This window comes from Callorhinus ursinus, unplaced genomic scaffold, assembly GCF_003265705.2.
Source record: "Callorhinus ursinus isolate GAN/ISIS: 27379988/994484 unplaced genomic scaffold, GSC_fseal_2.0 scaffold14, whole genome shotgun sequence".
Taxonomy (NCBI): domain Eukaryota; kingdom Metazoa; phylum Chordata; class Mammalia; order Carnivora; family Otariidae; genus Callorhinus; species Callorhinus ursinus.
The window spans coordinates 24656236-24680962 of NW_027397076.1; the positions used below are offsets into that span (position 1 = coordinate 24656236).

Sequence of the window (24727 nt, forward strand, 5' to 3'; positions counted from 1 at the left end):
AGTGAAAGGAGTCAATTTCCTGAATACAAATAGATGACATCTCTTTGACTGCTATGATCGCAAGCTTTTTAATTATGGACTTTCCATTATAGTTTCGTACCCTTATCAAATAATTATTTTTCCACCCATTTCACTGAACAGCCTTCCCAAAGGGCTGAATTTGTTAATCCACATTTCATAGAAAGCTATTTTGTTTTGTTCACTTACATGTTTCAAAGAAGGGCCGGGGTTGCAAAATATACCCTGCGCTCCAAAGCAGGGATGAAAATGACAGGCTACTCCATGTGGGGGATAAGGGCAAAATACTGGTGTGCTGAACCAGAATACAGAGATGTTTCAAAGAGATAACAGTGGGATCATTTAAGAGCAAACTGATAATTTGTCATTAAGGTGTAAATATGCCTCAAGAATATCTGAATGGGGATTTGGGAGGGTGATGATAATTAAAAGGAGACATGCAGATTTTTGTGTAGAAAAGGAGCTCTTGGTTGAGGTGATCTTGCCTTGAAATGTTTGCTATCCAAAGGTTTGGAATTTGGAATGATAAAGGATGTTTTCAAAGAAGGCCTAAAAGAGAAAAAAGGACAAAAAGATTATATCTTCGCTCAGTCAAAAAATCAGAGTCTTGGGAACAGCTGGAGAGCTGGATCTAAATGTATAGATTGGGAAGAGATTAAAAAAGAAAAAAAAAGATTGTCACCATGGCCTGGCATGGGGGAGAATGGCAAACATGGTCAAGTGTGTGGCAGGGAGTTACAGAGGTAGAGAAGAGAAGTCACCTAAGGCCTTACCTGGGTAGGATCAGGCACCTATAGAAACCCAAAGATGGACTAATATATCACTACCTGAACCCAGAACAGGCATCAGAAGATACATAGACTATCCAAAATTCCTTTACTGGCAGGGTAAAGGGGAGCAGATACATGGTATATAAAATGATTTAATTATGTGTCAAGAGAAATGGCATTAACCAGCTTCATGGCCTTGTATAACCCTTTGAATGCAGTTTATTCACTTATAAAATGAAAATGTTGTGCAAACTCATCCCTTAGATTTCAGCTCTCATATTCAAGGAACCTGGTACTCTTGCAAAATCCAGATTGCATTTAATCTGTAGATCAGTATTTCTCTCCCAGGGGGAGGAGTATTTGACAATATCTGCAGATACTTTTGGTTGTCATGACTTGGGAAATTCTACCGGCATCTAGTAGGTACAGGTTAGGGATGCTGCTAAATATTCTACAATGAACAGGGTGGCTCCTCCCCCCTCCAACAAAGAATTACCTAGCCCAAAATGTGAACAGTGCTGAGGCTGAGAAATTCCACTCTAGGCCAAAATTCCTATGCATCCAATTCTTATTTACTGAACAGTTCGTTCTACAGCTCATCTAAGAAGAAAATACTGGTGTAAGCATTCCATTAGAGCGAATAGTCATAAACTGGGATCAGAAATTTCTAAAGGAAAAAAGCTTACACTCAAAAATTTGCACTGAGTTAAGAATGTCATGACTATATTTATCATGGATTAGCAATGGAAAATTAATTCTCTAACGAAGACCTATTCAGCAATGGGAACAGATTTGGTAGCCAGGAGATATGGATTCCAGTGTGTTTGGTCTGGTTCTGTCATTAACTAGTTGTAATTGGAGCAGGTCACTCAGTCACTGAGAGTTGGTAGTCAGTAGTATAGAGTTAATATCTGTTTTACTCTCCATCAGCGTTGCTATGAAAATCAAAACTCTGAGAATAAAAGCATAGTTGCTAGAGAGGGTCAGTAAAACACATATTTTAGATTTTAAAATCATCATTTAAAAATGATGCTTGATATATTTTTACTTACATACTTATACTTGATAATATATTTTACTTACTACAAAAGCAACACAATCTTGTAAAAAAAATTCAAACACTCCCAAAACTATACCAATAAAAAAAAGTGAATCTCTTCATCAGCACCTCGCTTAGCCCTACTTTCCAGGATTTGGATTAATCTACCATGAAACAATTTATTTTTAGTGTGTGGATTACTTGTTTTTCCTTTTCCCAGGAGGCAAAGTACTTCAAGGCCCTAGGAGATGGTGGAGCCACAAGATGGATGGAAGCCAAGTCCCTGAGTCTCCATATAGAGGAAAGTCACTGCCAACCATCAATAACATCATGGGACCAGTACCTGAGTTTGAAATAATGGTTGTTTAAGCTACCAAAATTTTCAGACTTATTTGTCACATTAGTTAGCATTATCCTAATATGCCATGAGTTTTAATATAACACTGTTATCACTTTAAAATTAGAAAGAAAGAAATAAAATTGGTCTTTCTTAGAAGTTCTCACCCACACCCGAGAATTTAAATTTCTAACACACTGTCACCAAGCAAGTATCTAATCCACTTGAATATTTCCAGTGATAGTAAGCTTACTAACTTCTGAAGCAACCATCTATTGTTAAGAAAATTCTGTTTATAGGAAAAGCTTTCCCTACTTCGAGCTGCATATCCTTATATGTCTACCCATTTATCCATTCTAGAATTACCTTCAGTTTATTTCCTCTTCTAAAAGGCAGATCTTTTATTATTTCAATTAAATCATACCTTAAAGAAAATAAACTTTAAGCTATCTATGGGACACCCAGCAGCAATATTTACATATCAAAGCTTCAATGTTCTTTGTAGACTGTGAGAGCCAGGAGTGACACTAACAGGTTGACAGGTTAACTTTTATTGTGTAGTTGAGAAAACGAAGACATTAAAAAAATCTAATATACAGAATGAAAGTCACAGAGTAAGTCAGGGCAAAAACAAACACTTGAGCTTTTTAAGGGTTTCCAACAGTGGTGGAGAGAGACCACAAAGCCATTTTACAAATATACGGATTTTACTATGTTGGGATTTGATAACTTTCTGAGGTTTTTGTTCCAACATTCTGACATAAAGAAGGATTTGTATTAACTAAGTCAACTAGAAAAATTTTTATGTAATTTCTAAGAAATTCTGTTTTTTGAAGTTCTGTAACACCAACATCTTGTATCCATTATTTTTATTTATACTTTTTTCTCTTGCTTGAATATTGGTTCAATTATGCAAAGCTTCCAAGAGGAAAGCTTCATATTGAAAACTTCTGACCCCTTTGTGCATTTTTACTAACCTCTCAAGGTTTTTTTCCTTCCCCTAAAATGCTAGAACATGGTAGATGGCGACCTCTACTGGTTCTAAGATAATGTAGGTAAAGTCACTGACAAATTTCTCCAAGAGTAGCCACTTCAGGATGCATAAGGAAAAACTGCTAGCATGAATTAAAAGGCCAATGTTTAAGAAAAATAACAGATCTCTGCTGGTTTTAATACAGTTTCAAGTTCCATATTCAATAATTTATTTAGTTTAAGAAATGCATGTTGGGTTTTTACTACCTCCCATCTGTGTTTTATTTATCTTCTGAGAATAAAAGCATAGTTGCTGGAGAGGGTCAGTAAAACACATATTTTAGATTTTAAAAATGATGCTTGATATATTTTTACTTACATACTTATATTTGATAATATATTTTACTTACTACAAAAGCAACACAATCTTGTAAAAAAAATTCAAACACTCCCAAAACTATACCAATAAAAAAAAGTGAATCTCTTCATCAGCACCTCGCTTAGCCCTACTTTCCAGGATTTGGATTAATCTACCATGAAAAAATTTATTTTTAGTGTGTGGATTACTTGGTTTGAGATTTTAGGCTTAGTGTGGATGGATGGAATTTAAGCATGCATTGGCTTTTAGAGTAACAGGGTAAGGAGGGGAAAAAAAGGAATTTTTTACATGCCCTTAAAGAACTTAATACTCAAGAAGATTGCCCGCTGGTCTTGCTAGAGGGAGAACTTAACCAGTTCTTTCTTCTATAAGTGTCAGAATGCTAATAGTAATTTCCAAACAGATAGGGAAAAGAAAAAAAATGTGCTTGACTATAGATACCCTATATGTAGGTTTTCAAAATTTAGTACGAGGTAAGACTTGATTTTTAGGCTCGTCTTCACTTTCAGTGGAAAGCTACTCCACCAGTATTAATAAAATTAAGTTACTTTTCATAGTTGGTCAAATCTCATATAAAAATAACAGAACATCAAAAATCACTGAACAATAAACATTCTTAATTCTCCTTTTGCAGACTATTTATTACTAGATATTCAAGACAAGACAATGCCAAAAAAAAAAAAAAAGAAAAGAAAGAAAAATCAATCTTTGAAGTTTCTTGGAGCTCATGGTTTGATTTAACCGTGAAAAAGAATAAGTATCAAAGAGCTTTCTTATTCAGGATGAAAAAAGGGGAAAGAAGTAAGAGTGTTCCTTTCTAGAATGAAGAATGTTCTATGCATGCAAATTAGAAGTTTTCTAATGTTTCAAGAAATGGTAATAGTTTTGATAGAAACTATTCAAAAATGGGTAAAATCCTAGCTATATCAGGTCCTTGAAAATGGGGATAAAAAAATAAATTCTATTCCAAGGAATTTATTGTTTAGATACAGAATAAAATATTCTCCAACAAATGTAAACATTCACTAGCAGATTTAATCATTTGTCCTAAATTACAAGAGTTTGCTCTCTAGTTGTTCCCTAGTTAGAAGTTTTCAAATAAGATTTTAATGATGACTTAGGGTAGAGAACCAGCTCATGCTAATGAAGTGAATCAGGCTGGTGGTTTTCAGTTGTGGGTCTGCCGACCAGCTCTGGTTTCCCACAATATTTTCACTGGTCTACAATGAAATTAGAACACTAAACCAAACCAAGATGAGTTTTCATGAAACGAAGTGCATTAAATTTAAAGATCTGTGCTTCAAACTGTTTGTGCTGCCAATTATTTTTATGAAAAGATAAAGATGGAATACAATTAAAATTAAGAAAAATAAAATAAAAACTGATCTTATCTGGCAAAAGAGAAAAAAATCGACAATGCTTTGGTTCCCTCCTCCCGAGATGTTTGAAATGTTACTTATCCTTAACTACCGAAGACCGTAGTTACTGCCCCGCCAGTCCTCCACTTTACATTTTTCAAAAAAAGTCACCAAACCCTAGGTCTCAGGGATGAAACTTCTGAACCCAGTTTCCCCAGGTCAGAGTTGGTACAGTACTTACAAGATTCCCTATTTATTAGTAAGAACCCTGCGAAAATAACGTGACATTGTAATTCACAAATAGTTATGGAACTCTTGCATTTCATGGAAAGGGTGTTTTATTTATTTATTTATTTATTTATTTATTTATTTATTTATTTATTGGTCTTATGGTTTTTGGGAAACACTTGTAAAATCCACATGTATATCAGTGGGATTTATCTTTCAGAAATGGGAAGATATGTTTTGCCAGTCATAAATGAACGGTAATCCCTGTAGATTCAAGTTTAATTCAAAAACACGCTCTCCAGAGCTGCTAAATTTGGCAATCCACATTCTCTCCTCCATATGCTCTCCTTAGGGGATTCTACATACATTGTCCATAATGGTTTCTACTTAGGATGTCTGGAAAAGTAGATATTGTGGTCACAGAAGGGCCATTAAAGGGAATTTGAAAACAGATCCATTAAGTTGAAGTATTCAATTGTAAGAGTCTTCAGGTTGGATGGACTATGCTAATTGATATTCAAGGAATAACTCCATGTGCCTGATCCTTCCATCACAGCCTCTAACTACTCATGCTTGCATAGTTTACCAACCAGGTTTGGTATTATCCCTGGAGAGAGGAATATTAGCAGAACACAGTGTGCATAAAAAGTATAGTGGATAAATAATGAATTGTCCCTAAATGTGAACCTCATTTCCATTCCATTCTGTTGTTCAGTGCCTTCACTGTTTCAAATAGCCATCTTTTTTTCATTAATTACATCAGCTCTGCTTTTGTTATGTCTTGTTGGAAAAGAGAAAAGAAAGTTTCCATTATTTCTCTTGTAGACGGTGGAATGCAGCAGCTGTTGTGTTTTGCAAACATTGTCATATCTTAGAATCTCTGGTCAGTTTTTGAATGGATTTAAAAATACTTTGCTGTATTGCTATGCTTGCTTTCCCTGAATTTGTGATTTTGTGCCTCTTTTCTCTCACTGCTCATCTTTTGTGGCTTTTCTCTCTTTTCCTCCACCTGGCTCTCATTTCCAAGCCTTATAATAGTTCTCAAGAGCAACAAAATCCCCCAAAGGTTTCGCAGCTTGGCCCTGTCTGAGCAATACAACACTATTTTTGAGATTTTTTTTTTCTAGGTTTCTTTTCCTTCTTCTTAAGTGATTTTCAGGACACAGTCCCTATTCTGCCATGCAAACTAGCTGCTCTCTGTCAAACGACATCTCTGTGGTCCTTGTCATGTGACATTTAGCTAAGGATGCACTTGCAGTGTTCCTTACGGCGGCTGCCTTCACTGGGAATAACAGAACGATTCTCTGAATCAGGTCAGTAGTTCATGAGTTTGAAAACTTCTTACCCACCCATTGTCTCATTTGATCCCACATGGATCCTGCAAAGCAGACAGGATAGATGTTATTCTTCACATGTGATAGATCAGGAGAAATATGGCGGTAAGGAGTTGCAGACCTGGACCAGCAAGCTCTAATAAATGGTAGAACAGGAACAAAAAGTCTGGTCTTCTGTCTTCAGTGTTTTTTCCCGTGTTTCTCGTGGGTTTCTCTTTCTTCATCTGTAAAGTGGGAAAAATACTAACTTTGTGGTGTTTTGAGGAAAAAAAAAGAATCTAGGTAAAACACTTAGGACAGTGCCTGGCTTCTAGTAAGTCACCAGTAAATGTTTACTGTTATCCTTTACTTGTCACAGAACAGATATTTTAGCTGACTAACATGCACATGCCGCTAATACATCATGGTGTATTAATCTACAAAGAAGAGCTTTGTTGTTTTTTTTAAGATTGTAAGTAATCGCTGCACCCAACATGGGGCTCAGACTCACAACCCTGAGATCAAGAGTCACACGTTCCACCAACTGAGCCAGCCGGGCTCCCCCTAAGCAGAGCTTTTAAGTAGCCATTGACTAAAATATAATGATTGGAAATTTATATTTGGTTCCAGCTATTCAGCAATAACAACTCTCCTCCCCTGCTCCCACAAGGAAAATTACACATGTAGGTTGATTCTTCTATACAATGAAAGCAGCTAATCTAAATGTAGTATGGTGTACATGTGAATAACAGATTCTGGACTCATATCCTGTCTCAAAATTTACAAGCTGTCTGATTATGGTTTGGACAAATTACTTCCTCTCTGCACCTTAGTTTTCCTATCTATAGAATGTGGATATTGACACCTATCAAACAGTTTTGTTGAGGTGACTGAGTATAATAGGGATGTTTAATCGGAATTTTTGACCAAGGCACCAAGATATGATAGATATCAGATATAACAGATGCTCACAATGCAGATTTACAAAGAAAACACTCAAGCCCATTGAGATTATGAATCCTTTACGCAGGGGCCCTTCATTCAGAGTGCATTTAGATGGAAAAGGACCAGATGAGTTGAGATTTAGGACAGATTTGTCAGGAGACTTTTTTTTAGGTGAGAGCTGCACTCTTATCTCCCAGGTGGGTAGGGGTATGGTGGTGCTGCTTCCCAGTGGTAGGTCAGGTGAGAGGGGTTTCAGTGGAACCACTTGGAGAGCATGATAGGTATTCCTGGGCCCCATGGACTGTGAGTTACCTCATGCCTGAGGAGGTGAAAAAATCTGATGACAACAGAGCAAACAGAGGCCCCTGGGAAGTAATTGCACCTGCCTTGTTCTATAGCAAGTGAAAGGTGTTATTGACCCCCAAACGAAACATGGAAACTATGATTGTGATGCCAACCGGGGGTTGTTTTTAAAGGGATCTCCCTCAAGTACATGGTCTACCAAGGAAAGAAGGTGGTAGGCACACATGACTATACCAGCTGGGGCAGCAACTAAGGGAGGACAGTGGAGTCCAGCCAGGGTGAGGCCCAGCCTGTGACCTGGGAATCTTACTTGGAGGGTTCCAGGAGGGAGTCCCCAGAGATCAAAAGGTTCCTATACAAGAATAAGTCGGCATCAACTCCCACCCCAACAACCTCTTGAGCACATGCAACCATCTTAACAAACATGCCCGTTGGGGAAAATTTTTCTTCTGCCCCCTCTCTTGCTTTGCCTGAGCCTTCTTGCAGGGCAAGCAGCCAACCAAAGGCAGGCTCAGGCCCATGAGGACATGAAGGCAGGGGTGTTTTTACTTTAAGTCAAGTTCTAACTTTTGATCATAACACAATAATGGATGTTTTAAATTATAAATTAGATCATGTTTGTGATTTGAAGTGATTGTAGGACTATTATCTAAATATAACTTGTGAAGTCATAGGCTGGCCCAGGACGTCATCCAAACAGGGAAAGGAATAGCCCCACTGAGCAAGATTAAAAGGAGAGGGAAGACAAAAATATGATGATTTTGTAATTATATCCATGGCCTCTAAGATAGGTAAAGAATCTCGAATATAGTATGTTCTCCAAGCTATTAGTATTCTTTTTTCTTTGTTTTGCAGACCTATTTTCTTAATCTGAACAAGAGAAACTCTGAATGCAGAAGAGTATTAAGAAAATCTAAAATATTTAAAATCTTTCACCCAATAGAATAAGCCATCAAGTTTCTGCTTGATTACTTCCAGGAGTAAGGAACTCACTAGCTTATTAAACTGCCTGTTGGAAATCTACAGATGTTAGAAAGTCCATTCTTCTTCCAGAAGAAAATACATATTCATATAATTTCTATCCATGTGTTCATGTTTTATCTGCTGGAGGAATACAGATCATATTTAGCTGAAATTCTGTGGGATTTCTTCTCTCATCTACATAATATTAGAAGACAGCTATGTCTTCTTTTAGACTCTATTTTCAGCCTAAATGTTACTGTTTCCTCCAACTATTTTTCATATAATGTAGCATACTGATCATTTTTGATCCTCATTTGCAGGTTTTCTGGTTTGTTGATGTCCCTCCTCCGAACTGAGCATGAGGCCCAGATGTAACATGAGCGCAGAGATAATTTGGCAGTCATATAACATTCATGGTAGGTTTGTGGTCAACTCCAACCCATCAGGTTATTTTCACAGGAAATTCCTCCCCAAGTCAGGTCTTCCTCATCCTGTATGTATATAGTTGGCTATTAAAAAGTAAAGAAAGGGGCACCGGGTGGCTCAGTCGGTTAAACGTCTGCCTTCAACTCAGGTCATGATCCCAGGGTCCTGGGATTGAGCCCCACATCCAGATCCCTGCTTGGTGGGGAGGCTGCTTCTCCCTCTCCCTCTGCCTGCCACTCCCCCTGCTTGTGCTCTCTCTCACTCTCTGTGTCAAATAAAATCTTTAAAAAAAAGTAACGAAAAAATGTACCTTTGTTATACTTCATTTTGTCAGTTTACCATAGTGTTTCAGACTTTCACAAATATTTGGGATCTTTCTGATTCAGATGGACTTTTTAGAAATTATTTTTTCTCTATCCTGGCTTGACTATTTGACATTTTGTAAGCATTCTTTCAAATCTCCATGTAAGCCACTGATAAAGAACTGAAGAGGACAATTATTTTTCAATGGACATGCTTGGATATGCAGATCCTTGTGTGTACTGAGTTTCACCAAGGCATATACTCTGAATTACTGGAATTACTGCATGATAAAAGCATCTTCATTTTTATTAGGTATTGATAAATTGCACTTTCTTCAGAGAAGTTAAATACAAACAATTTGGTTACAGTTAGATCTCATTATATGAGGCAGTTGCTGTTTGGGAAATCACTGTTTACACCGAGTATGTGTGAAACCAGCCATGGAATGCATATGGCATGACACCCAGTGTCTAGGGCTGAGCGAGCAAACTGCAAGGTCCAGATTCTTATGACAGCAGAATGTCATCACGCTGGCTTGTAACATGATTTGGGTTCTGGTCTGACCTTGTTTCTGCAACACATTCTAAGCCAGTTTTCTGGTGCTTTTATGAGCTAAGCTTTATTCTTTCAACAAACTCCATTTCTCCTTAAGTATAAGGCCAGAATTATTTTCTGTTGCATACAGTTAAGAGAATATCATAACTATTTTCCCACTGCTACTTAAATGATCATTTCCATTTTTTCCCAACAGTTTCAGAGCAAGATTTCTCACTTATGTTAATATGCATGTTCATAGAAGTTTAGTCTTTCCTGTAGCCTGAGTAACTGCTATCAGAAATGAGATTCACTTTGTTCCTTTTTCTTTGAATGTCCATGCTGCTTCTTCATCTAGGAAATTCATCAGTTCTGAAGAATGTGGTTTCACAGTCTTTCCACGCTCTATATATTTTTTTCCTTTTTACTCTATGCCTTCACTTAGGTTTTGTTTCCACGCTTATTTCTCACACAGGCAAAACAAAAACAAAACCAAAATAAACCCCAGAAATAAATATATCAATGCAGTCCTAAAATTAGCAAATTTAGCAATGATCAATACTTGAAGGAGAGGGCTGCATGTGGATGAAAAATACACTAGTTATTTTTCCTGTTGGAAGTTTACATTATCAGCACCATGTATACATGATAAGTCAAAAAAAATTAAATAGTAAGAATTCATGTTATGTTGTCCTGCTGGTGTTAAGCGTCTTTCTGGTTGTTTTAGTTTGCTTTGTATATTTATATTCTAATCCATTGATTGCATCTTGTAATGTTTCTCAAAGGACAATTTTATTTCTTTTACTTACTAGTTCTTAAGGAAAGGAATGCCATTTTTGGTACACAGCTGCATTTGAGTAGGAGTATTTCACACAGACTTTTAAAAAATGGCTGAGTTAGGAGTCTCTAAAAGTTCTGGTCACCAATTCCAATATGTGTATGTGGGGTCCACACCACCAAGCCATTCTCCAGTATGAGAGAGGTGGGATCTTACAACTCAACTCAATTCTGACCCTATCCGTCTGAGATAGTGTCAGATCCCATAGGTATGGGCTGTCTCACATGATGACCCCGCCCCAGTTAGACACCAGTTGCAAGCCTAGATTGTCACCTGTGCTTCTGACCCACTAGCTATAAATTAGAGGTTCCCCTCCTTAGGCTGGAGTAATTTGCTAAAGCTGGCTCACAAAACTCAGAGAAACATTTTACTTACTAGATTACCAGTTTACTATAAAAGTATATAATTCAGGAACAGCCGGATGAAAGAGATGCAAAGGGCAAGGAATGGGCGATGGGCGTGGAGTTTCCATGCCCAATCCAGGTGTTACTCTTCCAAATCTCCACGTGTTCACCAACCTGGTAGCCCTCCAAACCTACTCCTGGGTTTTTATGGAGGCTTCTTTACATAGGCATAATTAATCTTAAGTCACTGGCTATTGATGACTGATTCAACCTCCAGCACCTTTCTCCTCCCCGGAGGTCAGGGGGTATGACTGAAAGTTCTAATTCTCTTGGTTTGTTACCCTGGCAAGTAGCCACCACAGCCCACTCCCCACCCTTAGATGCTTTCCAGAAATTACATCATTAACATAAACTCAGGTGAGGTTGAAAGGTGTTTGTTAGAAATATCGAGACACCATTATCACTCTTATCACTTAGGAAACTCCAAGGGTTTAGGAGCTCTGTGCCAGAAATAGGGATGAAGACCAAATATATATTTAATCACGATGTCACACTCTCATTGGTTTCTAATAACTTATACCTGAAAAGACTGTATCTCATTAAGCTATCAAATAAAAAAGAAAAGTACCTCTGAGTAGAGCCCCTGGTCTCTGCAACCTGAAAAGGCTTCTGAGAAAAGTATGTAATCAGGATCTCTGAGGGTTAAGCCTCTGGCATCTGTAGTTTTTAATAAGCTCCTAAGTCCTTTCAAGTGCACAACCTCATTGAGCATTAGTGACCTAGCAGAAGGCTGGTAACACTGTAGTGGACTTACTCGTGTTTCCAGCCTGGGGTCCCTTCTCCCTTCTGGTGCAGCCATCTCGATTTTCTTCCCGGAAGACACTGCGCTCCACTCCCAGCCGATAGCTCAAAGGTGGCTGGCCCCAGGCTGTCTGCTCCAGGGAAAGAGAAGTAACCTGGGCCATAGTAACCAATCCATAGTGATTGGTTCAGGGACCTGATCCAAGCTAGTCCAGCAAGGCTCATTTATTCACTTTTGTGGGGTAAGAGAAGCCTTCTTCCCCCTGGGATTTTACTAGAATCATGCACTAGCCTTGACTAAGATCAGCTGGTGACAGAATCACTACGTCAGCCTGTGAGGGTGGGGGCACTTAAAGGATGCTGACCCAAGAATATGGTCAATTCAGAGGAAAACAAAAACAAGAATGGGTAAAAAGGAGAGCAGAAGAGGAAGGGAGGGATTGAGAGCCTAATATTATTTAAGTCCCAGAATCCATCTGTACCTAATTAGATTAACCCCGGGACTTTTCAGAGCCATAATGTATTTTAGTCTGCTCAGGCTGCCATAACAAACGCCATACACTGGGGAGCTTAAGCAACAGGAATTTATTTCTTAAGCTAATGGAGGCTGGAAGTCCAAGATCAAGGTTCCAGTGAGGCCAGTTTCATTCTGAGGCCTCTTCTCTTGACTTGCAGGCAGCTGTCACCCTGCTCACAGAGCCTCCCTTTTGCGGGTCCCCAGGAAGGGAGAGAAAGGTGGGGGTGGGGGGGTCAGTCAGGTTGTTATTATAAGGCACTAATCCTATTGTGTCAGGGCCCCACCTTTATGAGCTTATTTAACCTTAATTATCTCATTGGCCCTTTCTCCACATATAGTCCCACTGGGGGTTAGGGTTTAACATATGAACAACACAGTCCATACCATGACTCAAGAAAGTCTCCTCCTTTTCCCCCCCAAAGGCAATGGGTTGGGTTTTCAGTCACTTAATATGACAGAGTTCTATAGCCACTGCTGTTGACTTCAGCACCCAGCCCACTCTATTTCTGTCCTGATCTGTTAGTCTGACTTCCAAAGCAGACCACTGCAGTGGGCAACAATGCCTTTGGGACAAAAAAGGCCATCTAGTGAGATGGTTCCAAAAAAAGTCTGGAGTCGGCCTGCATGGGTTTCAATTCCAGCTGTCATTTGTGTAACTTTCCTCTGTCTGAATGTACTCATCTGTAAATGGTATGGACAAAAGTCCCTACTCCTGGAGTTATGAAGATTCAATATATGAACATTCAGAGAATACTTAGAATAGTGACAGGCACTGTGCTACAACAATGTTTGCTAAATACACAAAAAGACCTGCATTAGATCTCTGCCTGTGCATTTACCAGTGTGTGACTGCATGTTACCCAATTTCTTGGAGTTTCCTTTCTCTAAGGAGGAAAAAGATGAACTGCCTTCTTTGGGTAACAGCATGTGTACACTTACTAGTGCAGGTCCTGACATAGTAAACAACAGATGTGTGAACAAATGGATAAACTGCAATTAGAGTAAGAAGTTTCCCTTTTAGTCTTGAAATTTTCACTTTCCACTTGAGCATATTTAATTTTGAACCACTTCATAGATCTATTAGATTCATCTATTTTTCTCTCTTTACTTAAGAAAGCATCAGTTATCTAACGCTCAGATGTAATTACACAGAAATGACAGTTGTATCCAAATGAAGCAGAATAATTTAGATAAGCATTTGGTAATGGTACTCTCCACAATTCTTAGAAAATCTGATGCTGAAAAAACTAGTGCAAAGTGGAAGTCTAAGGGAAGCTATGTAATTAGTAACTATTTAGGTGGATTACTTTTCTAAGAAACTTTCGGTAATGAAGCAAACCATTAGGCTGCCTATTAAAATTATACTCTGTGTATTGAAAATAAAGACCAGAAAACCAGAATGGATTGCCTCTTTCTGACTTGTTTAGTACGGCTTATTCAACGTCAGAGTTCTACCTGACTTTAAATGAGATTTATATAATGGAATTCCATTGCAAAGATTCTCTTGAACCACTGACTTGAATTGAGGAAAAAAGATGATAACTGTGTGATTTTGCAGGCAGATTCACATTATAAATTACATTTTCTCCACTTCGCCAGAGTTGGTGAGTCTCAGAAGCAGACCGCTTTTTCTTATCAGGGAAATCCGGATTCTTGTCCCAAATAGACTATGAAGGTTATTAGAAACTTTGTTTCCAATTTACACCTTAAAATTTTTCTATTTTAAAATTATTCCTATAAAAAGTCAAACAATAAAGATATGTTTCAAGAAGAAGTTAGTCTTTCATCCTCCACTTCCCCCTCCAGTCTTATCTGCCTGAGGTAACCAATGTCATCAGTGTATTTCCTTTTTTAATGAAAATTGAATCATATTGGTAATGTGATGAACCTCTCTCCTCCAGGGCAGTACAGGTATAATATTTCAAGTAAGTGTGCACCGGAACTTATTCACCAGGCCATTTGTTTTCAGATTTTATTTTTTTTGTCACCACAAATAATGTGTCAGAAAATATGTACATGTTCTTATGTTGACAAAACACGAAATGAGATTTCTCTAATTTGCAGTTATTCTAGGGTAATTTCAAGGTGCTACCACATCCTTACAACATAGTAAAAGAAAATGATGACCTTTGTTGACAGAAGACATTGATAATAAAGATAAAAGAATATAAAGAATAAATTTAAGTAATTTATGGCACAAGTGATCCCATTCACTTTTGCAATGTGGTACTTGTAATACTCAACCTTTATAAATTATTTCTAGAACTCCGAAGAAGGGCATTAAGTCTCCATACCCATATGAAGGCCTTCGGTAGTTTGTCAAAGTGTGGTTCCTCAAGCATGTTCACAGCAAAGATTTCATTGCCCATCACCCAGAGATTTTTACTTAGTGGGTTTGGAGTCTGGCTCAGGTAGCTTTACTTTTCAATGAAAAATCCCCAGGTGGAATTCCCAGGTGAAATCACTGGGGTTTGCAAGCTTTGGACTAGACCAGGGGTCAGCCAAGTTCAGTCACCCACCTGTTTTTTATGGCCTGTGAGCTAAGAAAGTTTTTTACATTTTTAAAAAATGATTAAAAAAAATCAAAAGAAGTATATTTCATATGTAAAAATTATACACAATTCAAATTTCAGTGTCTATAAAAATAGTGTTATTGGAATACAGCCACACCCATTCATTCCATATCATCTATGGCTGCTTTGGTGCTACAACAGTGGGGTCTCATAGTTGCCATGGAAACCATATGGCAATAGCCAAAATATTTACAATCTGTTCCCTGAGAGAAAAAGTTGTGCCAGCTCCTGGACTAGATGATCTCTAAGGTCCCTGCCATTTCTGAATGTATTCTATTCACTGTAGTTATCTACCTCCTTTAATATGCAAATACCCTGGAGCTGGTGCAAACCCATGGAGGCACAAAGCGTGTGTGAAGGCCAGACACCATGATGAGTTTCTTTTTCTCAATCACTTAGAAATTAGGAGACTATGTGACCAACATAAAGTAAATTATACATTAGCACAATCAGAAAATGAGAAACAACTACAACAGCTAATATTCCTGTGGTGCATTGTATGTACCAGGCCCTGTTTTCAGTGTTTCCCATACATCGACTCATGGAGTTGTCACAACTCTATGGGCAGGACCTAACTTTATCTACCTTTTACAGTTGAGGAAACTGAGGCATAGAGGAGTTAAGTAACTTGACTGAGAACACATAATTATAAGTAACAGAGTGGGGATTTGAACCGATGCAGTCTAGCTGTGGAGTCTGGGCTTAAAAATCACTAAGCTATTATGGCAAAAGATAAGGTAAAAGAAATTTAAAGGGGAGGAGGAGCAAGATGGCAGGGGAGTAGGAGACCTAAATTTCATCTGGTCCTGGGAATTCAGCTGGATAGGGATCAAACCATTCTGAACACCTACGAACTCAACAGGAGATAGAAGAAAAGAATAGCAGCAACTCTCTAAACAAAAAAGCAACCACTTTCTGGAAGGTAGGACGTGCGAAGAAGTGAATCCGAGGAGATATTCGGCAGGGGAGGGGGCCTCCATCGGCCGCTTCTGGCGAGTGACAGAGCCGCAGAGCACAAAATCGGAACTTTTAGAAGTCGGCTCCACTGAGGGACGTCACTCTAGTGGCTAAGCAGGGGTGGAACCCTCGTGGGACAGTGTGGTCTCAGGACCCTTGGGGTCACAGGAAGATCGGGGGTGCCTGAGTGCAGCAGAGCTCCCAGGTATCGGAGCGGGGAAGCTGGCTGCAGAGACGGAGGCGAGGCGCGGGCTCTCAGCTCCGGGTTGCCATAAACCATGATCCGCGGCACAGTCGGGCCACTGCTCCTCCAGCAGGGTCCAACAAGCGGCACATTCGGGGACACTCCCCTTCCTCCCCTAGGAGGAGTGGCGCAGGAGCACACTGCAGGAATCGGCTGGGTTTGGAGACTCCAAGTGTGCCAGAGATAGAAACGCTCGGTTCACAGGCCGGGTGAGCATGGAGTGCGGCCGGAAACCGGGGAGCCAGGAGTGATTGACTGCTTTTCTCTGGGGGTGCACTGAGGAGTGGGGCCCCGAGTTCTCAGCTCCTCCAGGACAGAGATTGGAGGCCACCATTTTCACTCTTGTCCTCCAAAATGTATGGAGAGCTTTCAGGGAACAAAAGCTCCCAAGCAAACCCGAGCAGATTACTTAGCCCAGGCAAGGGCAGGGCAATTCCGCCTCAATTCCGCCTCTGGCAAAGACATTTGGGAACCACGACAACAGGCCCCTCCCCCAGAAGATCAGCACAAACAGCCAGCCAAGACCAAGTTTACTGATCAATGAGAACCGCAGAACTCCAGCGCTAGGGGAATACTGCACATAGAATTCATGGCTTTTTTCCCATAATTCTTTAGTCTTTCAAAGTTTCAAATTTTTTAATTTTCTTTTTTTCTTTTTCTATTTTTTAAATTTTTCTTTTTCCCTTTTTCAACCAACACCATATCAATCCCTTTTTTTAAAATCTTTTTTTTTCATTTTTAGAGTCATATTCTATTCCTTCATTGTAGTTAACCTTATTTTTGGTATATATATATATAGTTTGTTCTCTCTTTAAAATTTTGGGATACAGTTTCTTCTATTAAACCAAAATATACCCTAAATCTCTAGTGTATGGCTTTGTTCTAGTCTCCTGCCTGATCACATTCTCTCTCTCCTTTTTTAAAAATTCCTCTTCTTTTTTCAACCAACTTCTTATCAATTCCTTTTATAAAATCTTTTATAATTTTCATCTTTACAGTCATATTCCATCCCTTCATCATATTTACCCTTATTTTTGTACATACATAAATTTTTCTTTCTTTAAAATTTTGGGAGGCACTTTCTTCTAACAGACCAAAATATGCCCAAAATCTAGTATGTGGCACTGATCTATGCACCAGCCTGATCATAACTGATCATATTCTTTTTTTTTATCTTTTTCTTTTTCTTTTTTCTTTCTTTCCCTTTCTTTTCCCCTGGTTTCAGGTCTCTTCTGAGTTCTTTAGTGCATATTTTTCTGGGGTTGTTGTTACCCTGTTAGCATTTTGTTCTCTCATTCATCTATTATCCTCTGGACAAAATGACAAGATGGAAAAAATCACCTCAAAAAAAAAGAACAAGAGGCAGTACTGACTGCCAGGGACCTAATCAATATGGACGTTAGTAAGATGTCGGAACTAGAGTTCAGAATGACGATTTTAAAGATACTAGCTGGGCTTGAAAAAAGCATGGAAGATATTAGAGAAACCCTCTCTGGAGAAATAAAAGAACTAAAATCTAACCAAGTAGAAATCAAAAAGGCTATTAATGAGGTGCAATCAAAAATGGAAGCTCTAACTGCTAGGATAAATAAGGCAGAAGAGAGAATTAGTCATATAGAAGACCAAATGATGGAAAATAAAGAAGCTGAGAAAAAGACAGATAAAAAACTACTGGATCATGAGGGCAGAATTCGAGAGATAAGTGATACCATAAGACAAAACAATATTAGAATAATTAGGATCCCAGAAGAGGAAGAAAGAGAGAGGGGGCAGAAGGTATACTGGAGCAAATTATAGCAGAGAACTTCCCTAATTTGGGGAAGGAAATAGGCATCAAAATCCAGGAGGCACAGAGAACCCCCCTCAAAATCAATAAAAATAGGTCAACACCCTGACATCTAATAGTAAAACTTACAAGTCTCAGAGACAAAGAGAAAATCCTGAAAGCAGCTTGGGACAAGAGGTCTGTAACCTACAATGGTAGAAACATTAGATTGGCAACAGACCTATCCACAGAGACCTGGCAGGCCAGAAAGGACTGGCATGATATATTTAGAGCACTGAATGAGAAAAATATGCAGCCAAGAATACTATATCCAGCTAGGCTGTCATTGAAAAAAGAAGGAGAGATAAAAAGCTTTCAGGACAAACAAAAACTAAAGAAATTTGCAAACACAAAACCAGCCCTACCAGAAATATTGAAAGGGGTCCTCTAAGCAAAGAAAGAGCCTAAAAGTAACATAGACCAGGAAGGAACACAGACAATATACAGTAACAGTCACCTTACAGGCAATACAGTGGCACTAAGTTCATATCTTTCAATAGTTACCCTGAATGTAAATGGGATAAATGCCCCAATCAAAAGACACAGGCTATCAGATTGGATAAAAAAACAAGACCCATTGATATGCTGTCTGTAAGAGACTCACTTTAGACCCAAAGACACCTCCAGATTGAAAGTGAGGGGGTGGAAAACCATTTACCATGTTAATGGACATCAAAAGAAAGCTGGGGTGGCAATCCTTATATCAGACAAATTCGATTTTAAACCAAAGACTATAATAAGAGATGAAGAAGAGCACTATATCATACTTAAAGGGTCCTATCCAACAAGAAGATCTAACAGTTGTAAATATCTATGCCCCTAACATGGGAGCAGTCCATAATATAAACCAATTAATAACAAAAGCAAAAAAACACATCAACAACAATACAATAATAGTGGGGGACTTTAACACCCCCCCTCACTGAAATGGACAGATCATCTAAGCAAAAGACCAACAAGGAAATACAGACTTTAAATGACACACTGGAACAAATGGACTTCACACATATATTCAGAACATTCCATCCCAAAGTAACAGAACACACATTCTTCTCTAGTGCCCATGGAACATTCTCCAGAATAGATCGCATCTTAGGTCACAAATCAGGTCTCAACTGGTATCAAAAGACTGGGATCATTCCCTGCATATTTTCAGACCACAATGCTTTGAAATTAGAACTCAATCACAAGAGGAAAGTCGGAAAGAACTCAAATACATGGAAGCTAAAGAGCATCCTACTAAAGAGTGAATGGGTCAACCAGGAAATTAAAGAAGAATTTAAAAAATTCATGGAAACTAATGAAAATGAAAACACAGCTGTTCAATATCTTGGGATGCAGCAAAGGCAGTACTAAGAGGAAAGTATATAGCAATACGAGCCTTCCTCAAGAAACAAGAAAGGTCTCAAATACACAACCTAACCCTACACCTAAAGGAGCTGGAGAAAGAACAGCAAATAAAGCCTAAACCCAGCAGGAGAAGAGAAAAAATAAAGATCAGAGCAGAAATCAATGAAATAGAAACCAAAAGAACAGGAGAATGGATCAACGAAACTAGGAGCTGGTTCTTTGAAAGAATTAACAACATTGATAAACCGCTGACCAGACTTATAAAAAGAAAACAAATGACCCAAATAAATAAAATCATGAATGAAAGAGGAGAGATCACAACCAACACCAAAGAAGACAAAAAAATTATAAGAACATATTATGAGCAACTATATGCCAGCAAATTAGATACTCTGGAAGAAATGGATGCATTCCTAGAGATGTATAAACTACCAAAACTGAACCAGGAAGAAATAGAAAACCTGAACAGACCTATAACCACTAAGGAAATTGAAGCAGTCATCAAAAATCTCCCAACAAATAAGAGCCCAGGGCCAGATGGCTTCCTAAGGGAAGTCTGCCAAACATTTAAAGAAGAATTAATACCTATTCTTCTGAAACTGATCCAAAAAATAGAAATGGAAGGAAAACTTCCAAACTCGTTTTATGAGGCCACCATTACCTTGATGCCCAAACAAGACAAAGACCCCATCAAAAAGGAGAATTACAGACCAATATCCTCGATGAACATGGATGCAAAAATTCTCACCAAAATACTAGCCAATAGGTTTCAACAGTACATTAAAAGGATTATTCACCACGACCAAGTGGGATTTATCCCTGGGCTGCAAGGCTGGTTCAACACCTGCAAATCAATGTGATACAATACATTAATAAAAGAAAGAACAAGAACCATATGATCCTCTCAATAAATGCAGAAAAAGCATTTGACAAAGTACAGCATCCTTTCTTGATCAAAACTCTTCAGAGTATAGGGATAGAGGGTACATACCTCAATATCCTAAAAGCCATCTATGAAAAACCCACAGTGAATATCATTCTCAATGGGGAAAAACTGAAGGCTTACCCCCTAAGGTCAGGGACATGGCAGGGATGTCCACTATCACCACTGCTATTCAACATAGTATTCGAAGTCCTAGCCACAGCAATCAGACAACAAAAAGAAATCAAAGGCATCCAAATCGGCAAAGAAGAAGTCAAACTCTCACTCTTTGCAGATGATATGATACTTTGTGTGGAAAACCCAAAGACTCTACCCCAAAAATGCTAGAACTCATACAGGAATTCAGTGAAGTGGCAGGATATAAAATCAATGCACAGAAATCAGTAGCATTCCTATACACCAACAACAAGACAGAAGAAAGAGAAATTAAGGAGTTGATCCCATTTACAATTGCATCCAAAACCATAAGATACCTAGGAATAAATCTAACCAAAGAGGCTAAGAATCTGTACTCAGAAAACTGTAAAACACTCATGAAAGAAATTGAGGAAGACACAAAGAAATGGAAAAACGTTCCATGCTCATGGATTGGAAGAACAAATATTGTGAAGATGTCAATACTACCTAGAGCAATCGATACATTTAATGCAATCCCTATCAAAATACCATCCACTTTTTTCAAAGAAATGGAACAAATAATCTTAAAATTTGTATGGAACTAGAAAAGACCCCAAATAGCCAGAGGAATGTTGAAAAAGAAAAGCAAAGCTGGCGGCATCACAATTCCGGACTTCCAGCTCTATTACAAAGCTGTCATCATCAAGACAGTATGGTACTGGCACAAAAACAGACACATAGATCAATGGAACAGAAGAGAGAGCCCAGAAATGGACCCTCAATTCTATGGTCAACTAATCTTCGACAAAGCAGGGAATGGAAAAAAATCAGTCTCTTCAACAAATGGTGTTGGGAAAATTGGACAGCCACATGCAGAAGAATGAAACTGGACCATCTTACACCACACACAAAAATAGACTCAAAATGGTTGAAAGACCTAAATGTGAGATAGGAGTCCATCAAAATCCTAAAGGAGAACACAGGCAGCAACCTCTTCCACCTCAGCCACAGCAACTTCTTCCTAAAAACATCGCCAAAGGCAAGGGAAGCAAGGGCAAAAATGAACTATTGGGACTTCATCAAGATAAAAAGCTTTTGCACAGCAAAAGAAACAGTCAACAAAACCAAAAGACAACTGACAGAATGGGAGAAGATATTTGCAAATGACATATCAGATAAAGGACTAGTATCCAAAATCTATAAAGAACTTATCAAACTCAATACCCAAAGAACAAATAATCCAATCAAGAATTGAGCAGAAGACATGAACGGACATTTTTCCAAAGAAGACATCCAAAAGGCCAACAGACACATGAAAAAGTGCTCAACATCGCTTGGCATCAGGGAAATCCAAATCAAAACCTCAACGAGATACCACCTCACACCAGTCAAAATTGGTAAAATTAACAAGTCAGGAAATGACAGATGTTGACGGGGATGCAGAGAGAGGCGAACCCTCGTAGACTGTTGGTGGGAATGAAAGCTGGTGCAGCCACTCTGGAAAACAGTATGGAGGTTCCTCAAAAAGTTGAAAATAGAGCTACCCTATGACCCAGCAATCGCACTACTGGGTATTTACCCCAAAGATACAAATGTAGGGATCTGAAGGGGTACATGCACCCTGATGTTTATAGCAGCAATGTCCACAATATCCAAACTATGGAAGGAACCAAGATGTCCATCGACAGATGAATGGATAAAGAAGATGTGGTATATATATATATACAATCAAATATTATGCAGCCATCAAAAGGAATGAAATCTTGCCATTTGCAATGACGTGGATGGAACTGGAGGGTATTATGCTGAGCGAAATAAGTCAATCAGAGAAAGACATGTATCATATGGCCTCACTGATATGAGGAATTCTTAATCTCAGGAAACAAACTGAGGGTTGTTAGAGTGGTGGGGGGTGGGAGGGCTGGGGTGGCTGGGTGATAGACCCTGGGGAGGGTATGTGCTATGGTGAGCATTGTGAATTGTGTAAGACTGTTGAATCACAGACCTGTACCTCTGAAACAAATAATACATTATATGTTAAGGAAAAAAAAAGAAGATAGTAGGAAGGGAGAAATGAAGGGGGGGAAACCGGTGGGGAAGACGAACCATGAGACTACGGACTCTGAGAAACAAACTGAGGGTTCTAGAGGGGAGGAGGGTGGGGGGATGGGTTAGCCTGGTGATGGGTATTAAAGAGGGCACGTACTGCATGGAGCACTGGGTGTTATATGCAAACAATGAATCATGGAACACTACATCAAAAACTAATGATGTAATGTATGGTGATTAACATAACACAATAAAATAAAATTAAAATAAAATAAAATAAAATAAAATAAAATAAATAAAAAAGAAATTTAAAGGTAAAAATCACTATGTTTGGACTCTGATCTTAACTCCAATTTGAAAGTCAATGGAGTGAATACTATCCTCAGATGAATATTCTGCCACCTCAGAGTCATGGGGTCTAATATCCTCGGGGCCCATTAGAAACCTCACTGAAAGAGGAACACTGCCTTCTCAAACTCAGTTCCTTTTTCTACTTTGAATAACACCGTGGAAACAGATCCTTTTTATCAAAGGAAAACTTCATCATAAGCTGTGATGGTAACTGGTAGTTGCAGGGCAAGGAAACCATCTTGTGTGGTGGGGATTGCATTCAGCCAGAGAGGGCATGCCCCATTGAAAAAGGGCCCGCTTTTCATCTCTAGCTTATTATTATTTTTTAAAGATTTTATTTATTTATTTATTTGACAGAGAGAGACATAGTGAGAGCAGGAACACAAGCGGGGGGGTGGGAGAGGAAGAAGCAGGCTTCCTGCAGAGCAGGGAGCCTGATGTGGGACTCGATCGCAGGACCCTGGAATCATGACCTGAGCTGAAGGCAGACGCTCAACGACTGAGCCACCCAATCTCTAGCTTATTATTGACATGTAGACATGAGAGCAATTCAAATTTTTATAGTGTAATTTCCCACTATTTGAAAGTTCAACAATTAACCCAAATATTAAAAACAAATAAAACCCACTGTCTGGGCCAAACAAAATAAGACTTCAAACCACAAGTGTGTGACCCATACTTAAGCAATTTTCCCTTTAGGCTAAATCATCTTAATTCCAAACTTTTCCAAATGGATCTCTAGATCCAGAACTTTAATGAGAATCATGGCTGTACCCTTGAACTGTGTCAAGCTTTGCAGTCATCTGTAGTTGATAGGAGTTACAAATTTAACTTTTAGAAGTTGAAGTCCTACCTGGCAGATAGTTACGCTATGTGCAAGCCTAATGCCCTCCTCATGCACGTCCTGAGAAATGTCTGCTTTATATTATAGTAGGCAATCTCTACCCAGACCGGCTCCATTGATAAGTGTTTTTCCTTAATGGAAAAGTGTATTTTCATAGCTTTTCTAGGAATATCTTGATGTCTTTTAATGGAACCATAATCCATTCCCTTATTTAATCTTCAATCACACAATACTTATTTCACTGAATATAATGGCTTATGCACATTCTCTAATGGCCCCTAAATAAAAGACTTTTTTTTTAAATTTGAAAGTGCTTCAGAGTATATATACAATGAGGAAAAGAACAGAACAGAAAAATTCCAGTTATTTAGTTGAAGTGAAAAAAAATAATGTTCAGAGTACTGAAACTTGAGTGATAAATCACTGTAATAAAATAATTAAAAAAGATTTGTCATTCTGACAATCTGAAATAGTATTTAAATTATTCAGACATTTTACTAAAAATCTACTTAAAGAACTTTCAGATCCTATAGGAAACAGTTTTTTATAAAACAATATTTTAAAATATTTTACATGAGAATCTATTCAGAAAATGTCTTAAATGGAATTTGAAAATCAATCAAAATTTATTGCTCAAATTTGACTTTTATGTGTTCTGGTTGGAGTTCATGGACTCTGCACAAAGTAAGCATTATTTTGAATATTTCAAATATTTTCAGTTAGTTTAATATATAGTGTCATAAATAAAGGACAAGTTGTTTTCAGAGGCCTGCCCAGGAGTTTGGAGTGTGAAAAACATGGCACTTTGGCACTCAAAAAAATTCTCAAATGAAAATTAAATAATTATATAGAAGGACAAATGGGACGCTGAATTCTTAAATGTGGAACTTTATGAAACATCAATTAAAACAAAATCACAAAACCCTAAAAACAATGTGGTATCCTGGATTTGCTCATACAACAGAAAAAAGACATTTGTGGAAAACTGTTAAAATATGAATAAAGCCTGGAGTTAATAGTAATGTACCAATTCTTGGTTTTGACAAATGCACCATGGGACTGTAAGATGTTAACACTAGAGGAAAC

At 38.3% G+C, this 24727-nt stretch overlaps 1 protein-coding gene across 1 annotated transcript in view; it reads right to left on the minus strand.

The window, feature by feature from the left end:
* The window catches only part of METTL25 (methyltransferase like 25), a 182604-nt gene that overhangs the window by 25289 nt on the left and 132588 nt on the right, over positions 1-24727 (minus strand). The gene's annotated exons all lie outside the window — the stretch shown is intronic.